This window comes from Pseudophryne corroboree, chromosome 2, assembly GCF_028390025.1.
Source record: "Pseudophryne corroboree isolate aPseCor3 chromosome 2, aPseCor3.hap2, whole genome shotgun sequence".
NCBI lineage: Eukaryota > Metazoa > Chordata > Amphibia > Anura > Myobatrachidae > Pseudophryne > Pseudophryne corroboree.
In genome coordinates this window covers 186,783,828-186,804,143 of record NC_086445.1, presented here as the reverse complement: position 1 = coordinate 186,804,143, position 20,316 = coordinate 186,783,828, and the positions used below count along the sequence as shown (strand labels likewise).

The 20,316-nt window shown below is 49.9% G+C and overlaps 1 protein-coding gene across 1 annotated transcript in view; it reads right to left on the bottom strand.

Annotated features, from left to right (window-relative positions):
- Positions 1 to 20,316, bottom strand: part of TARBP2 (TARBP2 subunit of RISC loading complex) — a 155,931-nt gene that overhangs the window by 112,962 nt on the left and 22,653 nt on the right. The gene's annotated exons all lie outside the window — the stretch shown is intronic.

Sequence of the window (20,316 nt, the reverse complement as noted above, 5' to 3'; positions counted from 1 at the left end):
CTGGTCTTCACTCACCGCTGTGATATTTCAAATTTCTCCAACTTCCTGTTTCCCCTCTCTGACCATCACCTGCTCTCTTTTAACTTACAGTAGCTCTCTCTGCTTCTCCTAAGGCTACCATCACTGAGCGTAACATTGAGGCTCACTTCTCTCTCTTGCCCTGAACAAGCTACTTCCATATACAATGCATCCCTTACTTCTGCTCTTGACTTTGTCGCTGCACGGACCACTATTTACCCTTGCAAATCAACACCGCAACCCTGACACTCCAAATGCACCAGATGTATGCAAAAACGCTCACGTACCGCCGAGCGTCAGTGGAGGAAATCACGCTCTTAGACAGACTTCCTCCATTACACATGTATCCTCTCATCCTACTGTGCTGCCCTTTCCCTCTCTGAACAATCATACTTCAAGAACCTCATCTCCCCCCAGTTCTCAAACAACCGGCGCCTCTTTGCCACTGTCAAATCGCTCCTCTGCCCACCCCCATCTCAACTCCTCTCTTGGTTTTGCCACCTACTTCACATCCAAAATTGACTCCATATGACAGATCATCACATCCCACCAGACCCAGAGCAACCCCCTCTCCTTCCCTCCTACTGACTCTGACATCCTTCTTCCCTGTATTTGGTGATGAAATCAATGCCCTCATCCGTTCCTCGCCTCCCCACTTAACCCTATCCCCTCCCGCCTCCTCCGCTACCTCTCTACTTCTGAATGTTCCCATCATGCCTAGCTTCTCAATCTCTCCCTCTCATCAGGCACTGTCCCTTCTGCATTCCAGCATGCTCGTCTTCCTATATTCTTAAAAACCTAACCGTGATCCAACCACTCTCTCGTACTACCGACCCATCTCTCTCCTCCCCTTTGCCTCCAGGTCTGCAATGACCTACTTACTGCTAAATCCAAGGGCCACTACTCTGCTAATTCTCCTTGACCTCTCTTCTGCAATTTACACTGTGGACCACCCTCTCCTCCTGAAAGTCCTTTACTTCCTTGATCTACATGAAACTGACCTTTCCAGGATGTCCTCCTACCTTTCTGACTGTTCCTTCCCTGCCTAATCTCATGACTCCACGCCTCCCCCCCCCACTTCATATCTACAAGTAAGTGTCCCCCAAGGTTCTGTTCTTGGGCCTCTTCACACATTCTCTTTAGGTGAGTTTATTAGCTCTTTTGACTTCCAATATCATCTCTACGTCGATGATACTCAAATCTACCCTTCCTCCCCTGACCTTTCGCCCGCTCTCCTTACTCGTATCTCCAGCTGTCTCTCTGCTATCTCTTCCTGGATGTCCCAGTGCTTTCATAAACTTCACATGTCTAAGACCTAGCTGATCATCTTCCCGCCCTCCCACCTAACCTCGCCTCCCACAATTTCATTATCTATTTATGGCACTACTATCTCCTCTAGCCACCAAGTGCGCTGTCTTGGAGTAATCCTCAACTTCGCCCTCTCCTTCAAACCACACATTCAGTACCTCTCACAAACCTGCCAATTCCATCTCAAAAACATTTCCAAGATCAAACCCTCTCTCACCCAGAAGGCTACTAAGCCACTCATCCATTCACTGGTCATCTCCAGATTGGACTACTGTAATATCCTTCTTTCTAGCCTCCCTGACATACACCTCTCTCCACTCTAACCTATCATCAAGCTGCTGCCCGTCTCATCTTCCTCACCAAATATACTACATCCACCTCCCCTCTCTTACAAGCCCTTCACTGGCTCCCCATTCCCATTCAGAATCCAATTCAAGCTTCTCACACTCCCCTGCAAAGCCCTCACCCACTCTTCTCCCTCTTACATCTCTGACCTCATCTCTCTTTACATTCTCACCTGTGCTCTTTGCTCTGCTAATGCACGCCATCTCTCCTGCCAACTGAATACTTCCTCCCACTCCTACCTACAAGATTTTGCACGTTCTGCTCCCTAGCTCTGAAAATCTCTACCTCTCCCCATCCGACTCTCCACAAAACTTTAAACGAGCTCTCAAGACACACTTCATCACCAAACCCAGCCAACTGTCCTCCTAACCCTCTTGTCCATGCTCCCTGTCTACCCCTTCTGTGTCACTCCAGTCTTTTAGTCCTTCACCTTTTAGAATATAAGCTTGTTTCGTTCATTAGTTTATGTACTCTGTGGATACCCTATGGCGCCATATAAAAGGAGATTTATGGTAATAACTTACCTTTGTTAAATCTCTTTCTGCGAAGTACACTGGGTTCCACAGGGATAACAAAGGGCTGTAGAATAGGATCTTGATCTGAGGCACCAACAGGCTAAAAGCTTTGACTGTTCCCAGGATGATTAGCGCCACCTCCTCTATAACCACGCCTCCATGCACTGGAGCTCAGTTTTGTTAACCAGTCCAATGCAGTATCAGGTAAAAGATAGTAGCCACATTCACCACATTCTCACAACAGGAGAAGGTATCAGCGGATAATGCCACACAAACCCAAAGACGCTAAGTGCGTCAGGGTGGGCGCCCTGTGGAACCCAGTGTACCTCGCAGAAAGAGATTTAACAAAAGGTAAGTTCTTACCATAAATCTCCTTTTCTGCAGCGGGGCACATTGGGGTTCCACAGGGATAACATCGGGGATGTCCTAAAGCAGTTCCTCATGGGAGGGGACGCACTGTAGCGGGCACAAGAACCCAGCGTCCAAAGGAGGCATCCTGGGAGGCAGAAGTATCGAAGGCATAGAACCTTATGAACGTGTTTAGAGGACCACGTAGCCGTCTTGCACAATTGTTCAAGGGTTGCACCACGGTGGGCCGCCCAAGAAGGTCCAACAGACCGTGTAGAATGGGCTTTAATGGTAGCAGGAGCTGGGAGGCCAGCCTGTACATAAGCATGTGCAATCACCATTCTAATCCATCTGGCCAAGGTCTGCTTGTTAGCAGGCCAGCCACGTTTGTGAAAACCAAAAGGACAAAGAGGTTATCAGATCTCCGTAGAGAAGCTGTCCTCTTCACATAAATACGCAGAGCCCGTACCACATCCAAAGACCGCTCTTTGGAGGATAAACCTGGATAGGTAGAAGCCGACACCATCAATCTCTTGGTTAAGGTGGAAAGATGACACCACCTTAGACAGATAATCAGAGCGGGTTCTAAGAACCGCACGGTCATAGTGAAAAATCAGAAAGGGTGACCGACAGGACAAGGCTCCCAAGTCTGACACCAGTCTAGCAGAGGCAATAACCAGCAGAAACAAGACCTTAAGAGTAAGCCACTTAAGGTCCACAGAATCAAGAGGTTGAAACGGAGACTTTTGTAAGGCGTCCAGAACAACCAGAACAACCAACAAATCCCAGGGAGCCACAGGCGGGACATAAGGAGGTTGAATCCGTAAAACACGGCAAAGTATGAACGACAGGCAAAGTATGAACGACAGGCAAAGTATGAACGACAGGCAAAGTATGAACGACAGGCAAAGTATGAACGACAGGCAAAGTATGAACGACAGGCAAAGATGCAATTTTTCTCTGAAACCACACCGACAAGGCAGAAATATGAACCTTGGGGGAGGCCAGACGAAGGCCAAAGTCCAGGCCCTGTTGCAGGAAAGCCAAAAGTTTGGCAGTACTGAACTTGCATGCATCATAATTGTGAGTCGCACACCAGGCGAAGTAAGAATTCCAGACCCTATGATAAATCCGAGCAGAAGACGGTTTACGGGCCTTCAACATAGTTTGAATGACCGCCGCAGAAAAACCTTTGGCCCTCAGTACGGAAGCTTCAAGAGCCACGCAGTCAAAGCCAGCCGGGCCAAATCATGGTAGACACAATGGCCATGAACGAGATCTGTGCACTGCGGAAGCAGAAGAGGACGCTCTAGCGATAGACCCTGCAGGTCTGAGAACCGTCTGGGCCACGCAGGAGCGATTAGAAGTAGTATTGCTCCTTCTTGCTTGAACTTCCTTATCACCCTGGGCAGAAGTGACACTGGAGGGAACACGTACGGCAGCCGAATGTTCCATGGAATTGCCAGTGCGTCCACGAACGCTGCTTGAGGGTCCCTTGTCCTTGCTCCGAAGACCGGAACTTTGTGATTGTGTCGAGACGCCATCAGGTCTACATCTGGTAGACCCAACTTGTCCACGAGGAGTTGAAAGACTTCCGGATGAAGGCACCGCTCTCTGGCGTGCACGCCCTGACGACTGAAGAAGTCCGCTTCCCAGTTAAGGACCCCCGGAATGAACACTGCTGATATGGCTGGCAGATGGTGTTCCGCCCAACGAAGAATCTTTTGACACTTCCATCAGTGCGTTGCGGCTTCGGGTGTCGCCTTGATGATTTATGTGTGCCACCGTGTTGGCTGTTCTGTTCTGTACTAGAGGCAGGGCTAGTGTCAACGCATTGAACACTGCCCGCAATTCCAGAATGTTTATGGGGAGGAGGGATTCCTCCCTGGTCCACCGACCCTGAAGAGAGTGTTGCTCCAACACCGCGCCCCAACCCCGCAGACTGGCATCCGCCGTCAGAAGGACCCAGTTGGAGATCCAGAATGGACAACCCCTACTCAGGTGTTGGTCCTGCAGCCACCAGGTCACTGACAGACAGACCTCCGGAGTCAAGGATATCATGTGAGACCTGATCCGGTAAGGCAATCCGTCCCATTCAGACAGAATTAACTTCTGCAGAGGGCGGGAATGAAATTGTGCGTACTCCATGTCGAAAGCAGACACCATGAGGCCTAGTACTTGCATCGCCAAGTGTATTGACACACGTAGGCGAGAGAGGAAGCATCTTATCTTGTCCTGAAGCTTAAAGACCGTCTCCGGAGAAAAAAACAACCGCTGTTTGTGGGTGTCCAATAGTGCTCCCAGGTGCACCATGCTCTGAGCAGGAACCAGGGAAGACTTCTTCCAGTTGATGAGCCACCCGTGACCTTGCAGGAATTGGCCCGTCAGTTGCAGATGATGAAGGAGAACCTCTGAAGAGTTCGCCAGGATCAACAAGTCGTCGAGATGCGGCAGGATCCTGATACCTTGACGGCGGAGTAGGGCCGTCATGACCTTGGTGAAAACTCGAGGAGCCGAGGTCAGACCAAAAGGCAAGGCCTGGAATTGAAAATGTAGGTTGCCAATAGCAAACCGCAGGTATTGTTGATGCGACACTGCAATAGGTATATGCAGGTAAGCATCCTGTATGTCCAGGGATACCATATAGTCCTTAAGCTCCAAGGCCAGAACAATAGAGCGAAGAGTTTCCATACGGAATTTGGAGACTTTCACAAATTTGTTCAAAGACTTGAGGTTGAGAATGGGCCGGGAATATCCATTCGGTTTCGGAACTAGGAACAGCGTTGAATAGTACCCCCTGCCACTCTGAGCCAGAGGCACCGGCACTACCACTCCCATGTCCAGGAGGGATTGTACCACCAGATGGAGAGTTATTGCTTTTACCAGATCCGAAGGGACGTTTGTTGAGCAAAACTGGCGAGGGGGACGTCTCTTGAAAGAAATGGCGTATCCGTGACGACTTCCCTTACCCAGGCGTCCGAAGTGGTCTATAACCATACCTGAGCAAACCGCAGAAGTCGGCCTCCCACCCTGGGATCGCCTAGGGGGAGGCCCGCTTCGTCATAAAGCAAGCTTGTCTGTTTTGGCAGCAGGCTGACGGGCAGCCCAGGCACGTTTAGGTTTGGGCTTAGTGGATTTGGACGTGCAAGCCTGTTTTGGGTACGCCTGACCCTTTGCTTTACCTGGAGGTTGAAAGGAACTAGAGGAAGTACTCTTAGCCTTCGGAGCCGAAGGAGTAGTACTAGGTAGACATGCAGTCTTCGCAGACGCTAAGTCAGCGACAATCTTGTTGAGATCTTCCCCAAAAAGAATGTTTCCCTTAAAAGGGATAACCTCCAAGGTCTTTTTCAAGTCCAGATCTACAAACCAGGACCGCAACCAGAGGATCCGGCGAGCCAGAATAGACGTGGTAGACGCTTTGGCCGCTAGGATACCTGCATCAGATGCCGCCTCCTGAATATAATAAGAGGCTGTAACAATGTAAGAAAGAATAAGATTTTACTTACCGGTAAATCTATTTCTCGTAGTCCGTAGAGGATGCTGGGACTCCGTAAGGACCATGGGGAATAGACGGGCTCCGCCGGAGATAGGGCACTTTAAGAAAGCTTTGGACTCTGGGTGTGCACTGGCTCCTCCCTCTATGCCCCTCCTCCAGACCTCAGTTAGGGAAACTGTGCCCAGAGGAGATGGACAGTACGAGGTAGAATTTTTGTAAATCTAAGGGCGAGATCCATACCAGCCACACCGATCACACCGTATAACTTGTGATAAACTTACCCAGTTAACAGTATGAACAACAACATAGCCACGGTTCCACCGAAAAACTATAACATAACCCTTATGTAAGCAATAACTATATACAAGTCTTGCAGAAGAAGTCCGCACATGGGACGGGCGCCCAGCATCCTCTATGGACTACGAGAAATAGATTTACCGGTAAGTAAAATCTTATTTTCTCTAACGTCCTTGAGGATGCTGGGACTCCGTAAGGACCATGGGGATTATACCAAAGCTCCCAAACGGGCAGGAGAGTGCGGATGACTCTGCAGCACCGATTGAGCAAACAGGAGGTCCTCCTCAGCCAGGGTATCAAACTTATAGAACTTTGCAAAGGTGTTTGTCCCCGACCAAGTAGCTGCTCGGCACAACTGTAATGCAGAGACCCCTCGGGCAGCCGCCCAAGAAGAGCCCACTTTCCTAGTGGAGTGGGCCTTAACCGATTTCGGTAACGGCAATCCTGCCGTAGAATGCGCCTGCTGAATCGTGTTACAGATCTAGCGAGCAATAGTCTGCTTTGAAGCAGGAGCGCCAACCTTGTTGGCCGCATACAGAACGAACAAAGCTTCAGTCTTCCTGATTCTAGCCGTTCTGGTCACATAAATCTTCAAAGCCCTGACTACATCCAGGGGCTCGGAATCCTCCAAGTCCCGTGTAGCCACAGGCACGACAATAGGTTGGTTCACATGAAAAGATGAGACCACTTTTGGCAGAAAGTGAGGGTGAGTCCTCAACTCTGCCCTATCCACGTGAAAAACCAAGTATGGGCTTTTATGTGATAAAGCCGCCAATTCGGAAACACGTCTTGCCGAAGCTAACGCCAACAACATGACCACTTTCCACGTGAGGTATTTCAACTCCAGTTTTGAGTGGTTCAAACCAAGGTGACTTGAGTAAACGTAACACCACGTTAAGATCCCAAGGCGCCACCGGAGGCACAAAGGGAGGCTGAATATGCAGCACTCCCTTCACAAAGGTCTGTACTTCAGGAATAGAGGCCAATTCTCTTTGAAAGACAATGGATAAGGCCGAAATCTGGACCTTTATGGACCCTAATTTTAGGCACAAAGTCACTCCTGTTTGAAGGAAGTGTAGTAGACGGCCCAAATGGAACTCCTCCGTAGGAGCAGCTCTGGCCTCACACCAAGAAACATATTTCCGCCATATACAGTGATAATGTTTTAACGTCACGTCTTTCCTAGCCTTGATCAGGGTAGGAATGACTTCCTCCGGAATCCCTTTTTCCGCTAGGATCCGGCGTTCAACCGCCATGCCGTCAAACGCAGCCGCGGTAAGTCTTGGAACAGACAGGGCCCCTGCCGCAGCAGGTGCTGCCTTAGAGGAAGAGGCCACGGATCCCCTGCGAGCAACTCTTGCAGCTCCGGATACCAAGTCCTCCATGGCCAATCCGGAACAATGAGTATTGTTCTGACCCTGCTTCTTCATATTATTCTCAACACCTTGGGTATGAGAGGAAGAGGAGGAAACACATAGACCGATCTGAACACCCAAGGTGTCACCAGAGCGTCTACCGCTACCGCCTGAGGGTCCCTTGATCTGGCGCAATACCGCTTTAGCTTTTTGTTGAGACGGGATGCCATCATGTCGATTTGAGGAAGTCCCCAACGATCCGTGATCTGTGCGAAGACTTCTTGATGAAGTCCCCACTCTCCCGGATGCAGGTCGTGCCTGCTGAGGAAGTCCGCCTCCCAGTTGTCCACCCCCGGGATGAACACCGCTGACAGCGCGCTTACATGGCCTTCCGCCCAGCGCAGAATCCTGGTCGCTTCTGCCATGGCCATTCTGCTCCTTGTTCCGCCTTGGCGGTTTATATGAGCCACTGCCGTGACATTGTCTGACTGAATCAGAACCGTTTTTTTCCGAAGCAAATCCTCCGCTTGACGCAGGGCGTTGTATATGGCCCTCAACTCCAGGACGTTGATGTGGAGACAAGACTCTAGGCTTGACCAGAGACCTTGGAAATTTCTTCCCAGTGTCACTGCTCCCCAGCCTCGGAGGCTTGCGTCCGTGGTCACCAGGACCCAGTCCTGAATGCCGAACCTGCGACCTTCTAGTAGGTGAGCACTGTTCAGCCACCACAGGAGAGATACCCTGGTCCTGGGAGACAGGGTGATCCTTTGATGCATTTGTAAATGGGACCCGGACCACTTGTCCAAGAGGTCCCATTGAAAGTCCTCGCATGGAACCTGACGAAAGGGATGGCCTCGTAGGAAGCCACCATCTTCCCCAGGACCCGCGTGCAATGATGCACCGAAACCTTTTTTGGTTTTAATAGGTTCCTGACCATGGCTATGAGTTCCTGAACCTTTTTCGATGGGAAGAAAAACCTTTTTCTGGTCTGTGTCTAGAATCAGCCCCAAAAAGGTCAGACGCGTTGTAGGGACTAGCTGGAACTTCGGTATATTGAGAATCCAGCCGCGTATCTGCAACGTCTTCATGGACAGAGACACGCTGTCCAGCAACCTCTCCCGAGATCTCGCCTTTATGAGGAGATCGTCCAAGTATGGGATAATTGTGACCCCCTGCCTGCGCAGGAGCACCATCATTTCCGCCATTACCTTGGTGAAAATTCTCGGGGCCGTGGAAAGCCCAAACGGCAACGTCTGAAATTGGTAGTGACAGTCCTGCACTGCAAATCTCAGGAACGCCTGATGTGGGGGGAATATCGGAACATGAAGGTAAGCATCCTTTATGTCCAGGGACACCATCCAATCCCCCCCCTCCAGCCTGGCGATGACCGCCCTGAGTGATTCCATTTTGAACTTGAACCTCTTCAAGTACAGGTTCAGAGATTTCAGGTTTAAAATGGGTCTGACCGAACCGTCCAGTTTCGGGACCACAAACAGGGTTGAGTAATATCCCTCTCCTTGCTGGAGATGAGGAACTGTGACAATCACCTGTTGGCAGAGACAATTTGAAAAATCGGCGAGGAGGCAAGTCTTCGAATTCCAGCCTGTATCCCTGAGAAACAATCTCTAATGCCCAGGGATCCACCTGCGAGTGAACCCAGACGTGGCTGAAAAACCGAAGACGAGCCCCCACCAGATCTGCCTCCCCTCGGAAAGCCCCAGCGTCATGCGGTGGACTTTGCAGACGCAGGGGAGGACTTCTGCTCTTGGGAACTAGCTGTGTGCAGCTTTTTCCCCCTGCCTTTCCCTCTGGCAACAAAGGATGATCCACGTACCTTCTTGTTTTTATTGGAACGAAAGGACTGCATTTGATAATGAGGTGCCTTTTTTGTATGCTGCGGGGGGGACATAAGGTAAGAAATTTGACTTACCAGCCGTAGCGACAAGATCCGAGAGGCCGTCTCCAAACAACTCCACCCCTTCGTAAGGCAAGGACTCCATATGCCGCTTTGAATCGGCATCTCCCGTCCACTGTCGGGTCCACAAGAGCCGCCTCGCAGAAATAGACATAGCATTTATTCTGGAGCTTAATAAACAAATGTCTCTCTGAGCATCCCTCATATACAAGGCAGCATCTCTGATATGCTCTATGGTCATTTGAATGGCGTCCCTATCTAAGGTGTCAATTTCCGTAGATAAGGAATCTGCCCATGCCACAACCGCACTACAAACCCAGGCCGACGCCATAGCCGGTCGAGCAATAGTACCGGAATGATTGTAAATGTGCTTTAAGGTAATTTCCTGCCTGCGATCAGCAGGTTCCTTGAGGGAAGCCGTATCCTGAGAAGGCAGTGCCACCTTTTTGGACAAACGTGTCAGCGCCTTGTCAACTTTTGGCGAAGATTCCCAGCGTATCCTATCAGTTTGTGGAAAAGGATACGCCATGAGAATCCTTTTGGGAACTTGTGGTCTCCTATCCGGAGATTCCCAAGCTTTTTCGCACAAGTCACTTAATTCAAATGAGGATGGAAAAGTGACTTCAGGCTTTTTCCCTTTATACATGTGTACCCTCGTGTCAGGGACAGGGGGTTCCTCAGTAATATGCAAAACCTCTTTAATGGCAATAATCATGTACCGTATATCCTTAGCCACCTTCGGCTGTAATTTTGCATCTTCATAGTCGACACTAGAGTCAGTATCTGTGTCGGTATCTGTGTCATCGATCTGGGATATGGTGCGCTTCTGAGACCCCGAAGGACCTGGCGCCCCAGGGACAGGCATGAACTGGCTACCTGACGGATCCCTAGCTTCTGCCTTGTCTAATCTTTTATGCAATAGATTGACATTTGCATTCAAGACATTCATCATATCCACCCATTCTGGTGTCGGCGTTGCCGACGGCGACCTGACATTCAAGCACTCCCCCTCCACATTAAGCGAGCCTTCCTCGTCAAACATGTCGACACACTTCACACACACACACACACACACACGGAACCCCTTTCCTGAAGACAGTATCCCTGTCAAGGCCCTTTGGAGAGACAGGGAGAGAGTATGCCAGCACACACCCCAGCGCAATAACCCTGGAGACCAACACAAAATGTTTTCCCCCAGCAGCGCTGTATAATATGTAAACCGCCAATTATGTGCCCCCCCCCCTCTCTTTTAAGCACCCTTTCACCGTGTGTAAGCAGGGGAGAGTCCGGGGAGCTTCCTCTCAGCAGTGCTGTGGAGAGAAAATGGCGCTGGTGAGTGCTGAGGGAGAAGCCCCGCCCCCTCGGCGGCGGGCTTCTGTCCCTCTCAAACTTCGTAAAATATGGCGGGGGCTCTTTTATATACATGTACAGAGCCCACCTGTACATGTATATAGTCTTTTTGCCATGCAGAGGTTTATATTGCTGCCCAGGGCGCCCCCCCCTGCGCCCTGCACCCTTACAGTGACCGGAGTATGTGAGGTGTATGGGAGCAATGACGCACAGCTGCAGTGCTGTGCGTTACCTCAGTGAAGCTGAAGGCTTCTGCCGCCTGACGACTTCTGTCTTCTGTACTTCTAGCTCTGTGAGGAGAACGGCGGCGCGGCTCCGGGGGTGGACGCCCAGTAAGAACCTGCGTTCACCTCCTCTGGAGCTAATGGTGTCCAGTAGCCGAAGAAGCAGAGCCTATCTTTGACAAGAAGGTCTGCTCCTCTCTCCTCAGTCCCTCGATGCAGGGAGCCTGTTGCCAGCAGTGCTCCCTGTGAAAAAGTAGTAAAAGGTAGAAAAAAAAATCCAAACATAAATGCTTCTAGGCAGAGAACTCTGGAGAGCTCTCTGCAGTGCACCCATCTTGCTCTGGGCACAGTGTAAAACTGAGGTCTGGAGGAGGGGCATAGAGGGAGGAGCCAGTGCACACCCAGAGTCCAAAGGTTTCTTAAAGTGCCCTATCTCCTGCGGAGCCCGTCTATTCCCCATGGTCCTTACGGAGTTCCAGCATCCTCAAGGACGTTAGAGAAACACTGTTTAACATCATCAGGAAAATTAGATGGTAGTTCCACTTCAACTTCCTGAACCCAGGCCTCTATAGCTTTAGCAGCCCAAGAGGCCACAATAGTAGGCCTATGCACAGCTCCAGCCAGTGTGTAAATGGACTTCAAGCAACCCTCCACACACTTAACCGTCTGTTCCTTCAGAGAGGTGACGGTAGTGACAGGCAGAGCAGCCGATACCACCAGACGTGCGACCTGTTAGTCCACCGGCGGCGGCTTCCCAATTTTTGCTTAACGGCAGCGAGGGGATAACGAGCTAGCATCTTCTTAGACCGAGATAATTTTTTTCCTGGATATTCCCAGGATTCCTGACGTATGTCAACTAAATGGTCAGAATGTGGTAAAACTAACTCCGTAACATTCTGACGCTTAAACTTATCTGGTTTCTTAGAGGGAGCCGGTGGTTCTTCGTCATCAATTTGAAGAATCAGCCTAATAGCCTCTAAGACAGGGGTGGCCAACCATTCAGAGGCAAAGAGCCAGAAAAGATCCGTAGTAAAGGGCAAGAGCACAAAAATGGGGGCGTGGTCTAGTTTTCACAAAGCCACACCCCATTTTTGTGCGCACACCTTTCGGTATGACATTTGTAGGAGTATGACCTTGTGTCATAACCCCGTTTTTAGTCATGTTGTACAGTGCCACATACATATAATGCCCCAGTACAGTGCCACATACATATAAAAATGCCAAAAAATGGGTGCCTCCACAGTGCCAGATACATATACCCCTCTCCACAGTGCCAGATGCATATATGTCCACACAGTGCCAGATACACATGCCCCCACAGTGCCAGATACACATGCCCCCAGTGCCAGATACACATGCCCCCACAGTGCCAGATATGCCCCCAGTGCAGATACACATGCCCCCACAGTGCCAGATATGCCCCCAGTGCAGATACACGTCTCCACAGTGCCAGCTATGCATGTCCATACAGTGCCAGCTATGCCCCCAGTGCCAGATACACATGTCCACACAGTGCCAGCTATGCCCCCAGTGCCAGATACACATGTCCACACAGTGCCAGCTATGCCCCCAGTGCAAGATACACATATCCACACAGTGCCAGCTATGCCCCCAGTGCCAGATACACATTTCCTTACAGTGCCAGATATGCCCCCAGTGCAGATACACGTGTCCTTACAGTGCCAGATATGCCCCCAGTGCCAGCTACACGTGTCCTTACAGTGCCAGCTATGCCCCCAGTGCAGATCCACATGCCCCCACAGTGCCAGCTATGCCCCCAGTGCAGATCCACATGCCCCTACAGTGCCAGCTATGCCCCCAGTGCAGGTCCACATGCCCCCACAGTGCCAGCTATGCCCCCAGTGCAGATCCACATGCCCCCACAGTGCCAGCTATGCCCCCAGTGCAGATCCACATGCCCCCACAGTGCCAGCTATTGCCCCCAGTGCAGATCCACATGCCCCCACAGTGCCAGCTATGCCCCCAGTGCAGATCCACATGTCCCCACAGTGCCCCCCCCCCACACGTGCTGCTGCTGTGAGGGGAGGAGAGCGCAGCGCGCGCCTCTCCTATTCCTCCGACTCCGGCGGCGGTAATTATCTTCAATTCAGCGCCGGCCCATGAGCCAATCAGAGCTTGCGGTCCGGCAGCCAATCAGGAGCTTAGCTGCCGGACCGCAAGCTCTGATTGGCTCATGGGCAGGCACCGAATTGAAGATAGACAACGCCGCAGGACAGGAGTCAGAGGGGCAGGAGAGGCGCGCGCTGAGCTCTCCTCCCCTCTACTCGCACGCCGGAGAGACCTTAAATTAACACACAGCAACTTCTAAGCCTTAGAAGTTGCTGTGTGTCGGGCAGCGGTGGCCGGTAGCGGATCGAGACGCATGCGAAGGATGAAAGTGCTGCATGTGGCTTGAAAGCCGCGGGTTGGCCACCGCTGCTCTAAGAGGTCAGGAACATCCACTTGGGTCAGGGATTCCCCATCAGAAGCATCTGCATCAGTGTCTGAGGTATCCATATATGCGCCATCTTCATCAGATGAAATATCAGTAACATGTGAGGACGTGAGACACCTTGGTCATAAGGGGGGTGAGGGTTAGGATTTTGCTTGGCTAAAGACTGATTCAATTTCTGTAACTGAGAGAACAGAGTGTCTGCCCGTGGCGGATAAACAGCAGGGACAATATGTGGCTGTAATGGCACAGGAGGTCCCATAGGGGGTGCAAATCTAGTTACCAGCGTAGTCAGTAAATTACAAAACGTAGCCCACGGTGGGTCAGTAGTTGCCCCCGTTGTAGTAGACTGACTGAGGGGTATAAAGCCCCCAGCACCTGAACCCTCAGAGACATCCATGGCATGAGCACTGCAGGACGCAGGGTCAGCCACAGAACCCTCACCCTGATGAGCTGCCATTATGTGAAAGCTTTACCTTAGGGTGGTACAGTACAATATAAGCAGAAAGTACCCAACAAAAATACCACCAGGTAGTGTGACTACAGGCAGAGCACACACGGAGGAGTTAAGAGATATATGGTGACTGTAATACACAGAGAAGATGCCAAGAGAGTATATCCTGTGATAAACACTATATTACAGGTTGAGTCTCCCTTATCCAAAATGCTTGGGACCAGAGGTACTTTGGATATGGGATTTTTCCGTATTTTGGAATAATTGCATACCATAGTGAGATATCATGGTGATGGGACCTAAATCTAAACACAGAATGCATTTATGTTACGTATACACCTTATACACACAGCCTGAAGGTCATTTTAGCCAATATTTTTTATAACTTTGTGCATTAAACAAAGTGTGTCTACATTCACACAATTCATTTTTGTTTCATATACACCTTATACACACAGCCTGAAGGTCATTTAATACAATATTTTTAATAACTTTGTGTATTAAACAAAATTTGTGTACATTGAGACATCAAAAAACAAAGGTTTCACTATTTCACTCTCACTCAAAAAAGTCCGTATTTCGGAATATTCCGTATTTCGGAATATATGGATATGGGATACTCAACCTGTATATGAAAACCCTGATGCACTTAGCCCCCCCTCAGGGTACAGAATATAGGGATAGCAGTATATGTGAGATACACGGAATGGAAATCACACAGCAGCTATTGGCACACACACAGTCACTTGTACAATGCAGAAATTATCACAAATAACCATAAAACTGCACTGGACTAGCAATACTTTAGTAAACACACTACTCGAGTTAAGCCAATTAGGTATATAGATATATCAATGCACAGTAAAGACTGGATGAATATCACAGGATACTAGTACTAAATATCCCTAACAATAAGCACTTGTTCTTAACTAACACTGTCTAAAGACATGTAGAATACTTAAGTGTCCTGTAAATGCACAGCGCTGATGGGGTGTGGTTCGTTTTATCGACAGTATCTAGGTCGACAATGTTTAGGTCGACCACTATAGGTCGACAGTCACTAGGTCGACATGGATGGAAGGTCGACAGGGTTTCTAGGTCGACATGTGCTAGGTCGACAGGTCTAAAGGTCGACATGAGGAAATTTTTATTTTTTGGTGTCGTTTTCTTCGTAGAGTGACCGGGATCCCAAATTAGTGCACCGCGTCCCCTCGCATGGCTCGCCATGCTTCGGGCATGGTGCCTTCACTCCGCTACCGCTTCGCTTGGCACACTTTACCGTTCCAATCGTAGTCCACTTGGATCGTTAAGTATGAAAAAATCCCCCCCCCCAAAAAAATGTGAAAAACTCATGTCGACATTTAGACCTGTCGACCTAGCACATGTCGACCTAGAAACCCTGTCGACCTTCCATCCATGTCGACCTAGTGACTGTCGACCTATAGTGGTCGACATAAACATTGTCGACCTAGACACTGTCGATCTTCAGACCGGATCCCCGCTGATGATGCAGGCGGCTTTACAAAGGAGCCATTGCCCAGCGCCCAAACGCTGACAGGGAGTGAGGGAGAGCGAGAGATGCAGCTCCAGGGCGGGAACATTAGCAGTAAATGGCGCCCTGGGGCTGGGGGAGGGGCTACAGGTAGACTGAGCCTTATCCCATTGCTATACTTCACCACCGGGTACTGCGGGCCTTAGAAAAACTGATTATTACCTAAATCCGACCTGTGCCCTTGCCCTGGTGGCCTAGTGGAGTCCCTGCACATCCACAGTGTCCACGCAAGCGTGTGTGGTCCATCTCCCAGAGACCGCGCCAGATCGCGGTTTGCAGCGGATACCGCCTCGGGACCCTCTTACCTCCTCTTTGCAGCGGCCACGCAATCCCAGAGTGCAGCAGCAGTGTATGTGTGCCCTATTCAGGAACCGGAGCCCTCCGCTGTAGTCATCCGGCAACCAGGGCGCGGGAATGTACAGCGCCGCTGGGAGGTGAGGGTGCCTATGCTGTAGCTCTGAAGTCTTCTTTCTTCTAATAAAAGCTCCTTTCAGGGCTGCTCATTGCAGCCCTCCCTGTTGTATGCCTGCACTGCAGGCACCAACTTACAAACTGAGCTCCTGTGCACGGAGGCGGGGTTATAGAGGAGACGGCGCTAAGCATTCTGTAAACAGTCAAAGCTTTTAGCCTGTTGGTGCCTCGGATCAAGAACCAACTCTACACCCCGATGTTATCCCTGTGGAACCCCAGTGTACCCTACCGGTAAATCCTTTTCTCGTAGTCTGTAGAGGATGCTGGTGTCCACATTAGTACCATGGGGTATAGACAGGTCCATATAGATTGGTAAATGCATAATTAGCTTAGTGATATCATTCAGGTGCTCGAAAGGAAGGGGTATTTCTGAGCAAGAAAAAAAGCAATTGGTTTCCCCAGCACCCTGAATGATAACAGTAACCAGATATAAATCCCACACTGTCGACCTTCAGACCGGATCCCGCATATTATACCTTGGTGTATTCATTGCCTATTTCTCTTACGTCCTAGAGGATGCTGGGGTCCACATTAGTACCGTGGGGTATAGACGGGTCCACTAGGAGCCATTGGCACTTTAAGAGTTTGAGAGTGTGGGCTGGCTCCTCCCTCTATGCCCCTCCTACCAGACTCAGTCTAGAAATTGTGCCCGAGGAGACATCTTCGAGAGAAGGATTATACACAGATAGTGGCGAGATTCACACCAGCTCATACATACAAGGCAAACCAAGCTAACTAGCTCGAACTCAGCAACTGCTGAACAACATTATTTAACCAAGTAACAAGTCAGTACTTAAAGGACAAAGTCGTACTGAACCAGATAACCACTGCAGGGTAACGAAGCACTGGGCAAGCGTCCTGCATCCTCTACGGACTACGAGAAAAGGATTTACCGGTAAGTAATTAAAATCCTATTTTCTCTTACGTCCTAGAGGATGCTGGGGTCCACATTAGTACCATGGGGATGTACCAAAGCTCCCAGAACGGGAGGGAGAGCGTGGCGGCTCCTGCAGAACTGATTGACCAAACTTTAGGTCCTCAGAGGCCAAAGTATCAAACTTGTAGAACTTCGCAAACGTGTTCGACCCAGACCAAGTAGCCGCTCGGCAAAGTTGTAAAGCCAAGACAACCCGGGCAGCCGCCCAGGAAAAACCCACCTTACGAGTAGAGTGGGCCTTAACAGAACTTGGACACGGCAATCCTGCCGTAGAATAAGCATGCTGGATAGTGAACCTGATCCAGCGAAAGATTGTCTGCTTAGAAGCAGGACACCCAATTTTTTTGAGATCATACAGGTCAAACAGAGAGTCCAATTTCCTGTGACGAGCAGTCCTCTTCACATAGATTTTCAGAGCCCTTACAACATCCAAGGACTTTGAAGTAATTGAGGAGACAGTAGCAACTGGCACCACAATAGGTTGGTTGATATGAAAAGCCGACACAACCTTTGGAAGGAACTGCTGACGTGTCCGAGATCAGCTATATCTTCATGGAAGATGAAGTAGGGACTTTTGCAAGACAAAGCCCCCAACTCCGACACACGTCTAGCAGAAGATAAGGCCAACAAAGTGACAGCCTTCCACGTGAGAAACTTCCTCCTGCAGAGGCTCAAACCAATCCGATTGGGGGAACTGCAACACCACGTTAAGATCCCAGGGCGCCATGGGCGGCAAAAAGGGAGGCTGGATGTGCAGAACCCCTTTCAAAAAAGTCTGAATCTCAGGGAGGACAGCCAATTGTTTCTGGAAGAAAATGGATAAGGCCGAAATCTGGACCTTTACGGATCCCAACCTCAGGCCCATATCCACACCTGCTTGCAGGAAGAGGAGAAACCGTCCCAGTTGAAAGTCCACCGTAGGAAACTTCTTGGATTCACACCAAGAAACATACTTTTTACAAATGCGATGGTAATGTTTAGACGTTACTCCTTTCCTAGCCTGTAAGAGGGTAGGCATGACTTTGTTCGGAATGCCCTTCAGAGCTAATATCTGGCGTTCTACCTCCACGCCATCAAACATAGCCGCGGTATGTCTTGATAAGCAAAACGGCCTCTGTTGCAGAAGGTCCTCGCGAAGAGGAAGAGGCCTCGGATCTTCCAGCAGTAAGTCCAGAAGATCCGCGTACCAAGCTCGCCTTGGCCAGTCTGGAGCAATGAGAATTGCCTGAACCTTTGTTCTCTTTATGAGTTTTTGAATTCTTGGAATAAGTGGAAGTGGAGGGAACACATCCACTGACTTGAACACCCACGGAGTTACCAGGGCATCCACCGCCACTGCTTGTGGGTCTCTTGACCTGGAACAGTACCTCCGAAGCTTCTTGTTGAGACGTGAGGCCATCATGTATATTTGAGGCATGCCCCAACGACTTGTCACGTCCGTGAACACCTCCGGATGGAGGCCCCATTCTTCTGGATGGAGATAGTGTCTGCTGAGGAAGTCCGCTTCCCAGTTGTCCACTCCTGGAAGGAAGATCGCGGACAGCGCCAATGCGTGCCGATCTTCCCAGAGGAGGAATTTTGTCATCTCTGACATTGTAGCTCTACTCTGTTCCCCCGTCGGTTTATGTAGGCCACCGTCGTAACATTGTCTGACTGTACTTGTATGGCCCGATCTTGTAATAGATGTGCCGCCTGGTGAAGACCATTGTACTAAACCGATACCCAGGCATGCTTCAAGACATCCCGGACCATTGATTGTATCACCAACGCTTTCTCCACCGGCAGAAAATAAGAATTTACTTACCGATAATTCTATTTCTCGTAGTCCGTAGTGGATGCTGGGGACTCTGTAAGGACCATGGGGAATAGCGGCTCCGCAGGAGACTGGGCACAAAAGAAAAGCTTTAGAACTACCTGGTGTGCACTGGCTCCTCCCCCTATGACCCTCCTCCAAGCCTCAGTTAGGATACTGTGCCCGGACGAGCGTACACAATAAGGAAGGATTTTGAATCCCGGGTAAGACTCATACCAGCCACACCAATCACACCGTACAACTCGTGATCTAAACCCAGTTAACAGCATGATAACAGAGGAGCCTCTAGAAAAGATGGCTCACTACAGCAATAACCCGATTTTTTGGTAACAATAACTATGTACCAGTATTGCAGACAATCCGCACTTGGGATGGGCGCCCAGCATCCACTACGGACTACGAGAAATAGAATTATCGGTAAGTAAATTCTTATTTTCTCTAACGTCCTAAGTGGATGCTGGGGACTCCGTAAGGACCATGGGGATTATACCAAAGCTCCCAAACGGGCGGGAGAGTGCGGATGACTCTGCAGCACCAAATGAGAGAACTCCAGTTCCTCCTCAGCCAGGGTATCAATTTTGTAGAATTTTACAAACGTATTTGCTCCTGACCAAGTAGCTGCTCGGCAAAGTTGTAAAGCAGAGACCACTCGGGCAGCCGCCCAAGATGAGCCCATCTTCCTTGTGGAGTGGGCATTTACAGATTTTTGGCTGTGGCAGGCCTGCCACAGAATGTGCAAGCTGAATTGTACTACAAATCCAACGAGCAATAGTCTGCTTAGAAGCAGGAGCACCCAGCTTGTTGGGTGCATACAGGATAAACAGCGAGTCAGATTTTCTGACTCCAGCCGTCCTGAAAATATATATTTTCAGGGCCCTGACAACGTCTAGCAACTTGGAGTCCTCCAAGTCCCTAGTAGCCGCAGGCACCACAATAGGTTGGTTCAGGTGAAACGCTGAAACCACCTTAGGGAGAAACTGAGGACGAGTCCTCAATTCCGCCCTGTCCGAATGGAAAATCAGATAAGGGCTTTTACAGGATAAAGCCGCCAATTCTGACACGCGCCTGGCCCAGGCCAGGGCCAACAGCATGACCACTTTCCATGTGAGATATTTTAACTCCACAGATTTAAGTGGTTCAAACCAATGTGACTTTTTTTGGAACCCAAAAACTACATTGAGATCCCAAGGTGCCACTGGAGGCACAAAAGGAGGCTGTATATGCAGTACCCCTTTTACAACGTCTGAACTTCAAAGACTGAAGCTAGTTCTTTTTGGAAGAAAATTGACAGGGCCGAAATTTGAACCTTAATGGACCCCAATTTCAGGCCCATAGACACTCCTGTTTGCAGGAAATGTAGGAATCGACCCAGTTGAATTTCCTCCGTCGGGCCTTACTGGCCTCGCACCACGCAACATATTTTCGCCAAATGCGGTGATAATGTTTTGCGGTTACATCCTTCCTGG